Below are 16412 nucleotides of genomic sequence, written 5' to 3' on the forward strand. Positions count from 1 at the left end.
GATCATCCTCTTCCGATAAAGGTCATCCATTAGGGCGACTAAGGCCAATTTAGTACTAAAACAAGGTCTGACCCCAGACTGAAACTTGTCTAGAAAATGGGTTTCTTCCAAAAGTGACTCAAGCTGGGCCATTGCCACTCTCTCAGGTACCTTCCCCAAGAAGAGGGTGTTGGGTGAGAGTTGACCAATATTTCTAGGTGAGCTTCTTCACCAGCCACTCATTCAACGTGTTCACCACACTCAACCCCAAGAACCTTGTCCTTGTCCTCAGGCCAAAAATTTAATTATTTAAATGTGTAAATAAACAGTGATACACTTGCTAACAGACTTGCACAGATGTAAACCAAATCAAAAGGAAGAAAAACAAGCCTCAAGCTTCTGACTGCTGGAAAAAACACAGAACAACCCAACTAGGGGTGTATGTGAATTTCATTTCAGTTCGCAAATCGGACTGCAAACGGGGCACTCAGAAGTGCCCCGTTTGCAGTCCCAAACCTGAATGTGGACAGGAGCACCTTGTCCAAAAATGTTGGCAAATTCCCAATCTTGCCTTCATGTTTACAAAATGTGTACTTAAAAAATGCGCTACTTTCTCAAAATGCGTATCATCCTCAAAAAGCGCACATTTTAAATCACCCACGCTTTAATCTATTGGGTGAAATTGGCACAATTTTGAAAATTTGCACAAACTTGGGAATTGCTTGCGCAACTTTCATGGTCAATAGCTGTTCATTTTTCTCATTTGTGCAATACGAACAGCAAGTCCAGATGCAAGCGCAAACTGAGGTGAGACAAGCCGTGAGATCATGTTCAGAGAATCTTAGTGAGCTCAAACATTACTTGTTTGCCTATCCCTAATACCAAATTCATTTCAAATGGATGGCTTATCCAGGGACAAAGGTATCTGATATCCTTTTCTTACAAGACATTTATATCCTTATAATAAGGCACCTCACTCTCAAGGGGTTTGTCTCAAAGGACATTGGTATCATCTCAGTAAGAAACGGATATCAAATCCCATTATCCTTGAAGAAAACTTCCATTTTTTTCCAATCATTCATCATGTTGATATATTATTTTGCCATTAATTTGGATTTCATCTGAATATTTTTATTACTAGGCTTTAGTATAAATTGTTAGTGGAGTGCTCAGTCTTAGGGTAATAACTGATATTCTTGAATGTGTGTTAATATGAGTTTTTTGAGATGCCTATTGAAATATCAATTCTGTGTTTATTTATATTCTGAGGATAAGTTCTGAATTTAATGATTAATAGCTTGTCTTAGAATACAGCTGTTGTATTTTTCTTACGCATTTCTATGTTATCACTGTACTTTATTTTGATATTACTGTGGGCTGCTTTGGACAAGGTTTACCATGGGAAAGCAGCATACAAATAAACCAATGATGATGGTGGTGATGAAAATGATCAATGTGTTCATCACATTGATCAGCAGTGAGGTTGATCGATGGTGATGATGTTTTTAATCATCTTTTCAGATTCCTAGTTGGGTTTAGGTTGGGTTTGTTTTTTGTTTTATTATTCCAGAATATTTACTTCCAGATTTGATGCTTGTCCTGCTTCTTTTGTATTCAGCGTCTGTTCCTGCCCCTGCCTTTGTTTGCTCACATATATAGTCAGGCCCATTCTAGTCAAATTTGATAGCAGGGTACAAGTTCTTCTGTTGCACCTTCCAAATGCAAACAAGGCAATGCCAACCTATATCATAACAGGAGCGCTATTCAAACATTTCTCAGGTGAATAAGGTATCAAGGGGGAAGGAGGGCCACACACTCCCGAAGTTGCACTGCTCCTCTCACCTCCATCACTGTGTTCTCCATAACATCTGAAGCAGGGGGCCCTCCTGAACTCATGGAGGTTCCTACATGATTTATACCCCCCCACACACACATAATCACAGTTCTAAATAGAGCAAAGCACCTCCACGTATACAGGACGCATCCCACTGCAGCCGTTATGCTGAACATCATGATGGCCACGGCTGAGAGGAGTGGGGAAAGTGCTAAATGCATGGCCCCCACAGCCCCTTTCACCACAAATACCCTGTTCACGCGAGTAACACACGTATAGGGCCAGTGAAATTTTATCCATGTGCTGAATAGTCATAGTCAATGTATTTGTATACCACACCTTCCACAATACCTTGTACTCAAGCAGTTCACAAAACAAATACAATAATAAATACAATTTATTATTTAATGGGTATATATACTGCTTACCATGTTTAAAAATATATCCAGGCAGTTTACAAAGAAGGATTAAAATACATTATGATACATTATGATACAAAAACATCTACATAAAGCATTTGTAAACAAGTTAAAACCAAGTACTCATTACAATATCATAAGTATAATATACAGGTATGATTTTAATACAATATGAACTCAATTACAGTTTATTTCAAATGTATCAGAACTTTAAATAAGCACAAGACATACCAATAGGTCAGTTAACAATATCCAGTAGTAATAATATCAACATTATACTTACATTAAAAAAATCACTAAAGAGGTCTAACAATAGGATATCTTACCCACATCAAACTCGCAGCAAAAAAGGAAAGAAAAATCCCCCCACAAAGCTCTTCTAACAGCCCACCCTCAAGCAGCAGAACGAGACCCTCCTCTCAACAGGGTCCCATGTCCTGAGTCAGAAAGGGACACCCTGATCTCCATAGCAACGCCCTTCCTGCCTGCCTCTTGAATAGGGGGGTTATAGCTCCTCCAGTGGTATAGGTCCTAGACATTTGCTCAATTATACGTGGGGGTGTCAGGATGCCACCTTATTGCCCCAAATGCAGGAAAGTGGTTCATTTCCTCACATAGCCTTAGCTTCAGGAAATCTACCAGCATTTGAGGCTGGAAATCAGGAACTAGAAATGGGCCTGGCAAGACCCTACAATCTGTTCATGGTTTGGAGAATCTAAAGGCAACCCCTGGAGAAAACTCATCAATTTCAGCTAAAGTCTCAAGGCAATGGCTGTACCAAACTCTCTTACATGCCTTAACAGAAGACTTCCTGGTTTCAGCAAACCAGTGTTCTGCAATCTCCAAACTGGCAAACCATGGTTTATGCAGTCCTTCCCACCAGGATTGCAAATAATGGTTTGATCCTGGTTTGCGATCCTAGTTTGGAGGAATTGCTCAGTTGCCAGTTTGGACACCATGGTAAACTGTGGTTTGAGGAAACCAGGAAGTCTTCTGTTATGACATATAAGAAAGAGAGTGCTCAAGTTTGTTGTAGCCTTTGCATGGAAAGGGGGAAAGGGAGCACTTGAGCTTGTGGCTCTGTCTTCTAAAGTACGGACTGGAAATGTCACAACTGAATGAAGCTAAAGTCTTGAGAATCACTGTGGCTGAATGTGCAGGGAATAAACTGATGAGGGGCTTTCCTGGACTTTGAGCTTAGATTGTGTGTTTTTTACTTAGCAATGATAATTTATTTATAGTCCAGCCATACACATCTAACTAAAAGAAAGGGCCACATGATTGTATGGGCACAGAAGTTGAATTGCTGATCACTAGCCACATCACACAAAATAAAACCGTATGATACTTACAAAACCTCTAATGAAATTGAGCTAATAAATGCAATCTCCGGTGAAGAATCACATTTTCCCAGTGACAAAATAATGTGGCTTGAGCCCAAGGGAAGATGTGATACTCCTACAAAAGAAGCACAACCCTGAACAATGTGCAGCTGGTGCAGAATGACAAAGAGATACTCTTCTTTGCTTAAAAATTGTAATATGGAAAGATCCAGAGTTTATGCTATATTCCAGTATCTCCTTGAACAGCAGAATCAAAAATATCTGGAAAACGTTTTAGCAGAAGACACAGTGTAAGAACTTTACTATCCCACTGCTTATTCTAATGGAAGACATAAAGATGAACACTACCAACAGATTCTGAAGGCGAATCTAGATGAATCCTGCCTCACATTCATTCTTGAGACTATTTAAATTCACCATACTTTTGTAGAACCAATCTATCAAGTTTCAACTGATATCATCATATATTTAATAGTTCAGGCCTATATAATGAACTGTAGTACACAGATCCAAGGCTATTTGTTAAAATTCAGTGCAGTTAAAATTTATTTTCTTTCACCAATATACTGAATTATTGCTGGTGAGATCCCATGTAGATCCCTTTGTCTTCCACCCATTCTTCTCCAGCATTTCTTGGCTTTCTCCCAAACTGTAGTTCAAATCATCTCATAAACAAAGTCTATGTGCTGTGCCAGAAGTCTGGTTTCACTTTGATGAAAATGGATCCCCATGTCCCCCAGTTTTCCAGAGTCTGACCTTTTAACTTGCCATACTTTAAAACATATATTGAGACCTTTCATGCTTACTGTTTAGTTTGCACATGGGTCTTCCAGAATAAATTTAATTAAATCTAATATAGAACATCCTATCTATATCTTCGTTTTGTGTTAGGGTCACATACAGAGTGATACTAAAAAAAAAATCCTATTGATTTAAGGAGGTTCACCATGGGTCAAATGTGAAATTCTTTGGGCAGTGTCCCCAGGGGAATCTGGAAAATACCACCACACGAGCTAAGGGTATTAGTGTTGCGTTAGAGGTCCCCAACATTAGCACAATGTAATTTGCGTTAGCAGAATAATACCGTAGGATACTGCCCTGATGTATTTATCCATGAGATTCTTTTAAATACCTCTCAATATAAAATTTCCAAAGAGGGGTACAATATAACACTACCACAATCAATTCATAAAATATTAAAAATTATAAAACTATTAAAAACCAATTATACAATAAAAGCAAAACTAATAAATACACCAGTTGTGGAGCAAAGAAAAGCTTGTGAGCGACTCAACCACTGAAAGCACAGGAAGGAGGAGCTACAGCAAAAAAAGGCTCTGTAGCTCAGGAAGGCCAACCTAAAGAGGTGTTTTCAGCAGGGCTCATCAACAGATTCCACAGAATACATTGTGGTGCAGTATATGGGACGAGACATTCACAGTGATAAATTACCTGGCAGTTGGGGAACAAGCTGGAGCCCAGTGGCGGAGCCCATGTTTTGCATGCAAAAGGTCCCAGTTTCAATCCTTGGCATCTCCAGTTAAAACAATCAGATAGCAGGGAGTGGGAAAGACACAATCATACAGCAGCAGGTTGGAAAGACTTGACACTCTGGAGAGCTTCTGCCTGTCAAATTAGATAATAAAAGGCCAGATGGACGAAGGCTCTGACCTGATATAAGGCAGCTTCCTATGTTCCAGAGCTGAATTCATTGCTAGATTTATATCATGACATTATAATACTTCAAACATTTGGTGCTGGTGGAAAAGAGAGGTTTATAGCTCAGAGGCAGAACTCAAATGTTGCACACAGAAGGTCCCAGGTTCAATCTCTGGCATTTCCAAGCACAGCTGGAAAAGACTCCCTTGGGCAACCGTGGAGAGCTACTGCCAGTCAATGTCGACCATTTTAATTAAGATGCACCAATGGCCTGACTCGGTATAATGCCGCTTCCTATGTTCCTAACCGTAAGTGCCTTTTGGAAGTTATATTTTGCAGAAAGGCAACTAAGAACACGGAGCCCCTCTCCTGTAAGTCTGATATGACACATCCTGAGCTGTTGAGAGTATCTAGGAATATCCATATTTATTTATTTTTTCATTGTATTCAGTGGTGTGAGTTTATTTTGCATTTTTCGTTTTGCTGACAAAATCTCTCACTGTCTGCACAAGTACTGGCAGCCTCAGGCTGGGCAGTTTAGATGTACAGAACTTTATCTCTCTAGTTATCAGCAGGAAGTTGTTCCATCCATGTTCAGTTTAGTAAAAATGAATGACGGAATACTATTAAATACTTAATAGTTTGTAAGCTACACCGTACAAACTTCCTTGCCAAATTGCTAGGGAATTAGGTAGTTTTTCATGGCAGATATTGGCCCCAAATTGACCCAAGTGAGGGCTCCCTTCCAAGACCAACAATTCTGTGGGTTTGCACACATATTATTGTCTCTATATCCTTCTTGGTAGTTGTATTAAGCAGGAGCCACTGCACTTCTCTCTATTGTATTTATTTCACACCCCTCATAGAGAACTCAAAGTGTCTACAACATGAAACGTATAAAACAATTAAACAAAATCAAAAGACAAAAAAGCAACAACATTAAACAATACAATAATGCAAACAACTATCGGGGAACGAAAGCAACAGCCAAACAAATATTTTCCCTTCTCAGCAGAAGTAAGAACTCTCCATCAGACTCAACCTGCCCCACTACCACCAGTCACACAAAAGCTTCCTTAAAGCGACATATATTTACCAGGTGCTGGAATACTGGAGTGATGGGACTGAGTGAGCGTCCCAGGGGATGGCATTCCAGAACATTGGCACCACCACTGAGAAGGTCCTGTTTCTCATATGGCCTGCTGCACCTTATTTAGCAGGGGAATATGGAGCAGGATCTCAGATCTTGAACAAAGTACACAGAAAGAAACATATGGGTAAGGACATACAGGCAATAGATAGATGTGAATCTAGATAGATATAAATCTGCTTTCTGCCAACCAAAGGCTAAAAACTGTGTCCCTACTGGAATATTACCTGCATCTTACCTTGAATGTAACATGTAAGCAGATGGCACCTATCCCAGAATAAGTGCTGCAAAATGTAACTAATGCACAAGCATGAAATGTAAGTCCATTGCCACAGTACTATCTGGTGATGGGAAGGGCGGCATAATTTTCTTCAGCATTTTCAGATTTTATGATGTTCATTCAATACTGGCAGATTTGTCTCACAAATCAACATGATTTGAAGCTAACCCCAACCAATGACGGATGTATGACACAGAGGAGTATAACTCAGACAGAGCACAGGCTTTGCATGAAGAAGGTCCCAGATGTTCAGGCATCTGTAGTGAAGAAGGATCTCAAGTAGCAGGACTGAGAAACAGAGATCTGCCTGTGCCATTGGAAAGCCACGGGCAGTCGGAATAGACCTGGGTTATGCAACGTCGTGCCTGTGGACACCTCTCTTAGCACTCTCCATACTTGCGGTGCCTCCCAATTTTTATTTTATTTTTAGAATGTTTAACTATTGCAAATAAAACCCAGGCAGCTGACATGCAGGAAAGACCTGGCTTCTAGCACCAGCTTTATTTCCAAGAATACTTCTGGTCCCCACATGGTCTCTAGAGGCATTCAGAGAACATATAAATGGCGGGGGGGGGTGGTGTCACAGCTCAGAGCGTCATTTTAAAGTGTAATATATACACAAGGTAATGTGCATCTCCCCAGAAAAAAAGATAAACATAAGCTGGGGGTTAGTAGGAAGTGCTCTGAGCAATGTGATTTGGCATTTGGGGCTCAGACCTCACTTCTGCCTTGTTTCTTGGCTACGTTAGTTGTCTCTGAGCCTCATCAGTTAGCTTTCAATGAAACAGGGTTTTTGTGAGTAGCCATGATCCCTATGGCAGCCATATGGTGAATGGACAACCCCCCCCATGGTAGCCATTTAGTAAATGGGCAAGCCCCCCATGGCAGCCATGTTGTGAGTGTGCCGACAACACACACTCAAAATTCCAAATGTGCCCACTGACCCAAAAAGGTTGAGGGCCCCTGGAATAGACAGTGCTGGGCCTAGTGGATCTGGCAACTTCGTATGAAAGTAGGAGTTGCATCCTAGGACTTTTGTCCCTTGGCCCCAAGGGGCATCTTGTGAAAAGAAGCATAGCAGAGAATTTTTTAGCCAAGGAGATAAGCTGGAAAAACAGCAGAAAACATTGGTTCATCTAGCCCATTACTATCGACGCTGACTCGCAGTGGCTCTCCAGGCCCTTCCACATTCAATGTACAGTATATGCTCTACCACTAAGCCACTGCTCCTCCTGTGGACACTTGTTTGACATGAAGCTTCAACAGTGCTATAAAACAACAGTATCTCATTTTGAAGAAAGCGTGTAAGGGCCTGCCTGGTAAACTGCAGGAAACGCACTGTTCTCACCATCTTCATATGAATGCAAATTTTCTGGATTTTATTCATGTTCTCAGCCTCACAGGCAGGACTGGCAGGGTTGGGAGCATTGCAGATGTGGCCTATTTGGCATCTAGAAGGAGTGCCTTATGTCAGAAGTCCTTCCAGCCAGTATTGGAATGATCTTTTGCAGCTTTAGCCAAACTTCCTTGGCAAGTCGCAGTGAATGGTCTTTGGAGATAAGGGGATTAGAGTAGAGAGAGAGAAAAGAAACACATCCTCTAATTTCTGTAAGGGACACATAATACAAACTAGGATGATTTTGGTAACTAATGACAAGAGATGAGTTGAGGGGGGTACCCAAATTAACAAAGTAAGCAAAATGTTTCCGATTATTTTACCCACTCCTATCCATAACACAACAGCGTATGTAAGGTCTAGAACCAGCCTCCATTCAGATGAGAAACGCTACGAACCTTATTTGGTTTTTACTCCTCAGGGAGTGTGAACATCTCTTTCAATGAAGAGACATCTACTTTTGACATGTGTTTCTGCTTCTTAAGCATCAAGAGGCTTAGGAAGTTAGGACCAGGCAGGACATCACAAAGCAGGAAAGTGAGATAGACTTTAAGAACCCAATTCAAATTTGGGATCTGAATCTCAGGGAGATATAGCACTGGAACGTACTTGTGAACTTACATGAGAAAAGTCAGCCCCCTTGATATTTGTCACTCCTTCAATTAAAATGAAGCCTATTCTAGAGGCTTTAACAGCACCCTTGATACCACTGAAAATTTGGACAGAGATATGTGTGTAATCATTGGCAAAATTAAGCTACAATAAGAGTAAGCAAGTTCAATTTGGTAAGGTATTAAAACGTAAACATTTCTGTGGTAGAGCTTAACAATAAAGACAAGCACAGGATCATTATAGATGTCATGGGCTTCCTTGGAGAAACCTGCTTTTCAAAGCACATTCCCCACTGACACTGTAGAATGCACCTTGCATCATGATAAAACGCCTGGAAAAGGCAAGAGAAATTGCGTATTTCCCCTGACATACATAGTTGCGTGTTTAGTTTAGGGATGCCTCCCACTTTCCTTTTGCTTCACAGATGTTTCAACCCACACGCAATGCACAAAAGATAAAAAAAAATAATAGTATGTCTGGCCATCTCAAGAAAGTTGACCTAAACTGCTTGGAAATGGTGGTGCCTTCCACTAAATTTGCATCAAAATGATGTCTTTGTAACTGAAGAAGTGGCCAATAAACCATCAAGATTTGCTTCCTTCAGCATTACTATGCTTGTTTGTAAAACTGGTTCTCTAGTGATGATGTCAAAAAGAAAAGGTATCTGGTGAGGTGGCTGACAGGTTAGACAATAGGCCCTGTTAAGGAGCAAAATTGTTATGCAGGTGTTCTACAGTTTGCCCTGCAGCACTTCCACAAGCCAGCTAAACTATGTTTTGGCCTGATATGCCCCAGCCCTATCTAAGAGCAGATCATTGTTACCACCGAGCTCTAGAAGAAGTCACATCTGATGTCTCCATGTCTGATTTTTTTTAAAAGCTGTAAAAAGGAGTGTTCTGAAGGGGGCAGGGGAAGACAGAAAAAAAATTCCTGCTGGAAGTGACAATCACATTTCTAAAGTATCAGCTATTTCCCCTTCTCTCCCCACCCTCTAGCAATGTACTGTGCTTGATTTCCGTCTGAGACACACTTTTCCACGTACATGTTGAGAAATTTGGCACTACCGGGTGTGGTTTTACACAGATACATGTCACAACAAATCCTGGGGTAGTACAGAGGACAACATTTGATCACTCATTGACAGAAATTGTTCTTCCCAGTCACCTCTGCCCCTACTGGAAAATTAAATCATTTTAACAGGGTTCTCCAGTGTGATCATGCTGAGATTCCTCAAGTCAAGAGCTAAACTGTCCAGGCAAGCAGTAGTAGAGCTTGTGGTTTGCATGCAGAAGGACCCACATTCAGTCCCTGGAATGTCCATATAGAGCTGACCCCCGTCTGAAATCCTGGAGAGCCATTGCTAATATCCCCAAGTACTCAGACCTGATGAGATCTCTTCCAAAGAGTAAGGGGGGCAAGATCCTGAAGCAGCCCCCTGCACAAATGGGGATCATCAAGACTCCCTTATCTCCTAAGACACACTAGAAGCTTCTTCCCCAGATGACATCCCATGCAAGGGAGTCCCAATATCAGGGACACCCACAGCCCCTTGTCAGTGCCCCAGTATCAGCCTGAGAGTAGGGACAGCAGAGAAATCCGCTGCGGATTCAGATCAGGCCAGATTCTCAAGAATCCAACCTGCGAAGTCCGCAGTGGACTGACCCCACTCACCTCCGGGTCTGTCAGATTTCCCATGGGGCAGCTCTCCGCCATTCTAAATGGCGCTGGGGCGACAGCACTGGGGTGCCACCAAGGCCCTTCTTTCCTCCACCAGCTGTCAAGGGCTTCCTTAACAGCTGGCTCAGGGAAGAAGGGTCCCGGCACAGCCAGCACCCATGGAGGAGAACCACGCTGTGAATCTGATGGACACAGTAAGGCTCCACGGAAATCCACAGGGCCCCAAATGGCCTGGATTTCCCTGCTGTGGACCCCCACACACACACCAGACCAGAAGTCACAGGGTTCATACACCCCTACCTGAGACCCACCCAACTTCATCATCCCCTGAAAATCAAGAGCAGCAGCGAAGGGCATGGACTGATGCTCAGGTCCATCAGTGCAATACCTGTTCAGCAGCTCAAGGCCTTCCATCCATCCGGTCTTCTCAGGAGGAGGAAAGCCCCATGTATGTTCTAGATCCTGGCCATCAGTTCCTGGCTGCTCAGTGCTGGTGCAACAGCAATGTGAGGTCGCTCCCCGCTTAGCCTGGTGGCTCTTTGCTCCAGCTCCTTGTTTAGCAAGTTGCAGGACAACTTCTCTGCCAGGAAGCAGGGGAGGGGACAGCCAGCCAGTGTGCAGACAAGACTGAGCTCGGTGGGACCAATGGAGTGACTTATTAGAATGTATAACCCTATGATCTATTCCACAAACATAACTAAGACAAAACTAAGGGCCAATCTACACTTATGGTTTTTTATGCTTCCAGTGAGGTTTCATCCCCCGTCTTTCACATTATGCCATCCTCGCTTCGTATTGGAACCGCAATTTCCCGCTTCCCTGCTACCGCCTTCAATACCCTGATATTCCGGTATTTCCCATCCATGTGCTCTGCTCTTCCGTGTTCATCACCGTATACGGTTGTAGTCCCCTCCCACGCCTGCCCATATATGGCGGTGTTTGTATTTCCCTCCTGTCCAATCACAGCTGTCAGAGCCCCCGTGCGGTCTTCCAGCTACAGATTGCATAGCTTCCTCAGCACTCAAAGTTTCATCACCAACAAGCAAAGGGCTGGATGTGCACGTGCTTGTCTGATCTCGGAAGCTCAGCAGGGTCACCCCTGGTCAGTACTTGGATGGGAGACCAGCTGGGAATCAGGCTTCCTGCACTGAGCAAGGGGTTGTTCTATCCCTTCAAATGACACTAAGTTTTACCTCCTTCTATCCCAGTTTGGCTTAAAAAAAAATTAGGGCATTATCTTCAAATCTTCGAAGATTCATAGCTTCTCCAGCCCGATTTCTCTGAACACTTGCCCGGGCAAGCCCAGGCAAGCATAATTTTTTTCACAGTCCCCTCCATGCTTGCAGCACGGAAAGAAACACACACACATATCCAGGCAGACAGTCATCACTATTCACGGACTAACATCAATAAAAATGTCTGTGGACAATTTTAACGTTATCTCATGAGAAGCAGACAAAAACAGGGCAGTCTTCAAAGCTTCAAAGCTTCGAAGATGCTAGCAGCCCCCCCCCCAACCCAAGCGCTGGGTGCAGCTGCCACTGCCCCTCTTCCTCACCTTGTCTGTCAAGGGCTGGCGCAGGGGGAAAAGCATCAGGAGACACCCCCCAGCCTCTCGTCCTGGCCTCCAGCAGGTGGGGGGGGAGAAGAGGATAGATGCCTCCTTCTTCCCTCCACCCCCACCTGCTACAGTGGCGGCAGCAAGGGACAAGCTGGTTGTTTTCCCTAAGGCCAGGAGAACTTATGGAAAATGACCAGCCTATCCCGCGCCACTGCCACTGTAGCAATGATGGGGGGAGGATGAGAGGCACTACCTTCTTCCCCTCTTCTTGCTGAGGGAACTGGTGTCTGGGGGGGGGAGTGGCAACTTCTCACTGGGCTTTGAGCCCCAACAGGATGCTCGCACCATCCCACACTCACACAGGGATAGAGGAAGAGAGGGACAGTGGGTGGGGAATCAGCAGAAACAGGAAGAGTTTCTGCTCCTCCAATGAGAGCCGTCATCTTTAAGAGCAGGAAAACAGCACAGTGCTTGAGTGTGAACCATGCTTCCGCATTCGATGAAGTACTAGCACAGGGAAACAGGGTGAGTGTGAATAATCACATTTTAATGCGATGGCATTTAACTTGCCAGTCTACTGAATTCAATGCGCTAGCAGACACAATGTAGATCCTCCCTAAGATAACTACCAGTGCTTGTGATTGTCCTCAGTCCAAGGACAAGCAGATTAAAGAAGAGGAGGTGCAATGCCCTATGAACCAAAAGCATGACAGATGGACTGCAGAGTCCTTTGTACCTTGGAAAGGCCTAAGAAACAACTGTTACAGATCCCTTGTTTTTAAAAGGATGGAGCAAGCGCCTGAAGAAACTTGGATATTTTTCACACATTTGTAGACACAGGCATGTGTGGGTTCCTTCTCCACCCCCCACCCCACTTTTCTTATTCCCTTTCCATGATGTCTGATTTCATATAAAAAAGGTATAAAGCTGGGGCACACCATGAAAAATAATGCTGCAGATGATTGATCATGAAAATGGAAGACACTTCATAATTGCACGCCAAAATGAGAGCACAGACGACATAGCTCAGTCTCCATTTCAAACAAATAGACAGTGGAACAATCAGGAAACTGCCAAGGTAAATTAATTCAGCATGGACAGAACACCAACAGAACGAGGCAGATTCAGAGATGGTCGCTGTGATACGTTACCGTGGCAGTGATGAAAGATACCATTCTCCTGCTTCATGTTTTCCTTGAGCCTGGCCAGATTTTGCTCTTCTAAATTTACAGCAATTCCAGCAAGTTCAGCAGAGGAAGTTTGGCGCTGTTATAACTGGAATCAGCATCTGGCCCGGTGCACATGACAAATCTAGCTATACGAAATGCTTGAACTATTCTTCCTCCTCAAGGATTTGACATTTGACTGACTGCTCCTGATCGTGTCCTTACCCCTCATTATGAAGATAAACAGAAAAGAAAAAGATTCATTCAACCAAAAAGAGAAACAGTGACAGACAGAAAACTATGCTATTGTCCATGACAATCTAACAGGTTTCAAGGTCGTGTCACGGGCAATGTCATTTAAATACTTTCATCTGCCATCTGCAGTGCTGGAATCAGATCACAGAAAATGGGTCAAATCTGTCTCACTGCATGTCTGTAAATATATAAATAAATATATATAAGTAAATAACTATATAAATAAACACCAATAATGCAGTCCTGTACCTCTTACACAGAAGTAAGGTTACCCTTACTCCCAGGTTAGTGGATAGCAACCACCCAGGTTGGTGGATAGCAACCACCCAGGTTGGTGGATAGCAACCACCCAGGTTGGCGGCAGCTTAAATGTCCATGGAAAAAAAGCAGGTAATTCTTTGGGTATGACATCGGATAGTCAATCTGAGGCTAATTTCACCATCACCATCATCGTGTTTATTTGTACGCAGCTTTTCCATGCTCAAAGCAGATTACAGCGGCTTCCAAAAACTGTATACAATAAAATGTAGTAATGGTTCCAAATCATTACCTAAGAGTTACAAGTCATTACAAAATTTAAATAACAAGACTAAATAGATCTAATTTGATGGTTAAATTTAATTTGATTTCCTAAGCTGTTTCCATAAACATGATTTTAGAATCGGGGCACAATTTTGAAAAGTTGATATATCCCTGTGGAACTCTTGAGACTCCACAGTTGTTGTTTTTATGGGATTGTCCACAGGTACAGTTTGTGGTGCTCCTTTTCATTACGTTAGTGGAGTCTGTTGATATTTACATTGTGTCAGTTGTTTATGTAAAGACTGTTTGAACAATACCTTATTGATAAGGTATGGTATTTTCATTAAATCCAACCTGAAGAACGAGATCAAAAAGTGTAGGACATCTAGTTTCTCAATAAATAGCTCACAATTATTGCAAAGTATTTGTCAGGAGAAGCTCAGGATTTCTTGGCTGCCGTAACAACCACAGGCTTGTCTCAACCCTGGGCCTGACTCAAGTAATATGGGGGCCAACACATGTGGTAGGGCACATGAATCTGGTGTTTTCTTTAAAAATGCAGGAAGATGATCAGTATGTGGGGGACCCTTTGTTAGCTCCATAGGCATGGACAAATCATTACCTTCTGGCTAGGCTGTAACCTCTTCAGGGTTGGAGGACCAAAATTGATGGTCCTTCCTCAGAGGGTGATGAATCCAGAAAGTTTTCTGAAGTCTCAGAGAGTTTCCTGCAGTCTCAGAGAGTTTCCTGCAGTCTCAGAGAGTTTCCTGCAGAGAGTTTCCTTTTGTCATCAGTCCTCCCAAAACACTGGTCTCTGTCTGGAATGGTGCTATCAATAAAATCAGTCCAAACATCCTTGACCAAATTGTAGAGCTGTACAGGTCCAGGGTATTCTGAGGAGCTGAAGACAATGAAACAATTGGGTCAATAACTTAGGCGCAGATGGTGAAAAATATAGTCAGCACAAGTTTACAACACAGGTGAGAGTCCATCTTTGGTGGACTCACTCTGTGATGGCAGCAAAAAAAACCCTTCTCCATCACCATTGCATCTGTATAATGTTGGCCAGCAAACCTGTTTCAGTTGGTTACGGCCTTCTTTATAGAGGCCCCAGAGATTTCAAAGACCCACTTTAATCAATTTCATTTGCATTTCTGGTATAAAACTGCATCTTCACCAACATGGATACCACGGTTTTAATAGAGTCAGATATGGATGGGGCTAGGATACAGTCTCACTGTGGTGTTATGAATACCTTTCAGCTTGTGCAATATAAGGAAGTGGACCTGCTGCTTGGAAATTTGAAGCCTGCCACTTGTTCTCTGAATCCATAAGGAGAAATAACCTGGAGGCTACAGCATTACTTCACTGAGAATGCTCTACCTCTCTTTTCCATCTACAAGTCCCATGAGATTACCAAAAGGGTCATCTTTTTGGATGAGGCATGGGGACTTCACTAGACAGGGGCACAAGGAACAACATGCCTACCAGAAAGGCAGTCAGCGGAAGCCAACATTTATGCAGCCCTATTCCTCCTTAGGGCCAGCTCCAGTTTTGAGAGGGTCCTGGGCTGTACCTTCCCCCTGGTGTCCCCCAGTTAGCTTGCCAAGGGGTGGCGGTACCACAGAACAAACAGACTGTATAGTGGCATGCAACTTGGCACTTCAAAGAAACAATGCTTTTGGGCCTACAACAGGGCCCAGAGGAAATCTGGGGAATTAAAATAGCTGTGGAAGTAGGCACTTCTCTTGAGAGTGCTTGTCCATTTGGTTAAAAAAAGAGGAGATTGGTGTCAGCTGTAGTAGGACTTCTAGGGCTCAGGATTTGCCCCACCATGCCTGGTACAGACACGAGCCTTATTCTCAGTTTTACACACACACACACACACACGACAACATATGGCTCTCACAGGTTACTAGGGAAATTCGCTGCACACCATGAAGCAGCTTTCCCCAGCTGAGTAATCTCCGGATGTTTTAGACCAACAGCCCCAGCCAGTATGGCCACTGGTCAGGAATGCTGGGAGTTCTGGTCCAAGACATCTAGAGGTCAACCGGGTAGGGAAGGCTGGCATACAGCCATGATGTGCCCACCACTTCCGGAATGCATGAAATCCGTCAGAAGGTCTGGTCAACATAAAACCCCCACCAGAAGACAATACAATAGTACCTGAATTGGAATTATATTGGAATACGGAATTATCATCTTTTTAGAGCAACATAAATTGATGCAACCATAAATAATAATCCCTTCTTGAGAGCCAGTGTGATACTGTGCTTAGAGCAGGAGCAGGACACCTTTCTTGGTGACTGCCAAAAAAAAAACACACACATTTACTTACCAGCACCTGCCCAACAGGTATCTGCTGGTGTTGAAAACTGTGGGTTTGAAGTTGTTTATTGTGTTGGGGTTCAGACCCCACCTCTGCGTTGTACTCAGTCTATTGGGCAGGTTACTTGTCCTTTGCCAGGTTACTTGTCTATGGCAGCCATTTTGTGGTGGTGTCTAGAACAGTTTCTCAAATTGTCAAATGTGCCTATGGACCAAATGTGCCTATCC

At 43.1% G+C, this 16412-nt stretch overlaps 1 long non-coding RNA gene across 1 annotated transcript in view; it reads right to left on the reverse strand.

The window, feature by feature from the left end:
• Positions 1–1420: 1420 nt before the first annotated feature.
• LOC146343815 (uncharacterized) overlaps positions 1421–16412 on the reverse strand; it is a 65895-nt gene continuing 50903 nt past the window's right edge. The window contains exons 2-4 of the long non-coding RNA XR_014792034.1: positions 13062–14754; positions 6331–6479; positions 1421–5201 (exon numbers count right to left, since the gene is read on the reverse strand). This is a non-coding gene — a long non-coding RNA (uncharacterized LOC146343815). The remainder of the gene's footprint in view (positions 5202–6330; positions 6480–13061; positions 14755–16412) is intronic.

The sequence above is a fragment of the Heloderma suspectum genome, chromosome 5, assembly GCF_057233095.1.
Source record: "Heloderma suspectum isolate Gila_16-S chromosome 5, 16-S_ref, whole genome shotgun sequence".
Classification (NCBI taxonomy): Eukaryota; Metazoa; Chordata; class Lepidosauria; order Squamata; family Helodermatidae; genus Heloderma; species Heloderma suspectum.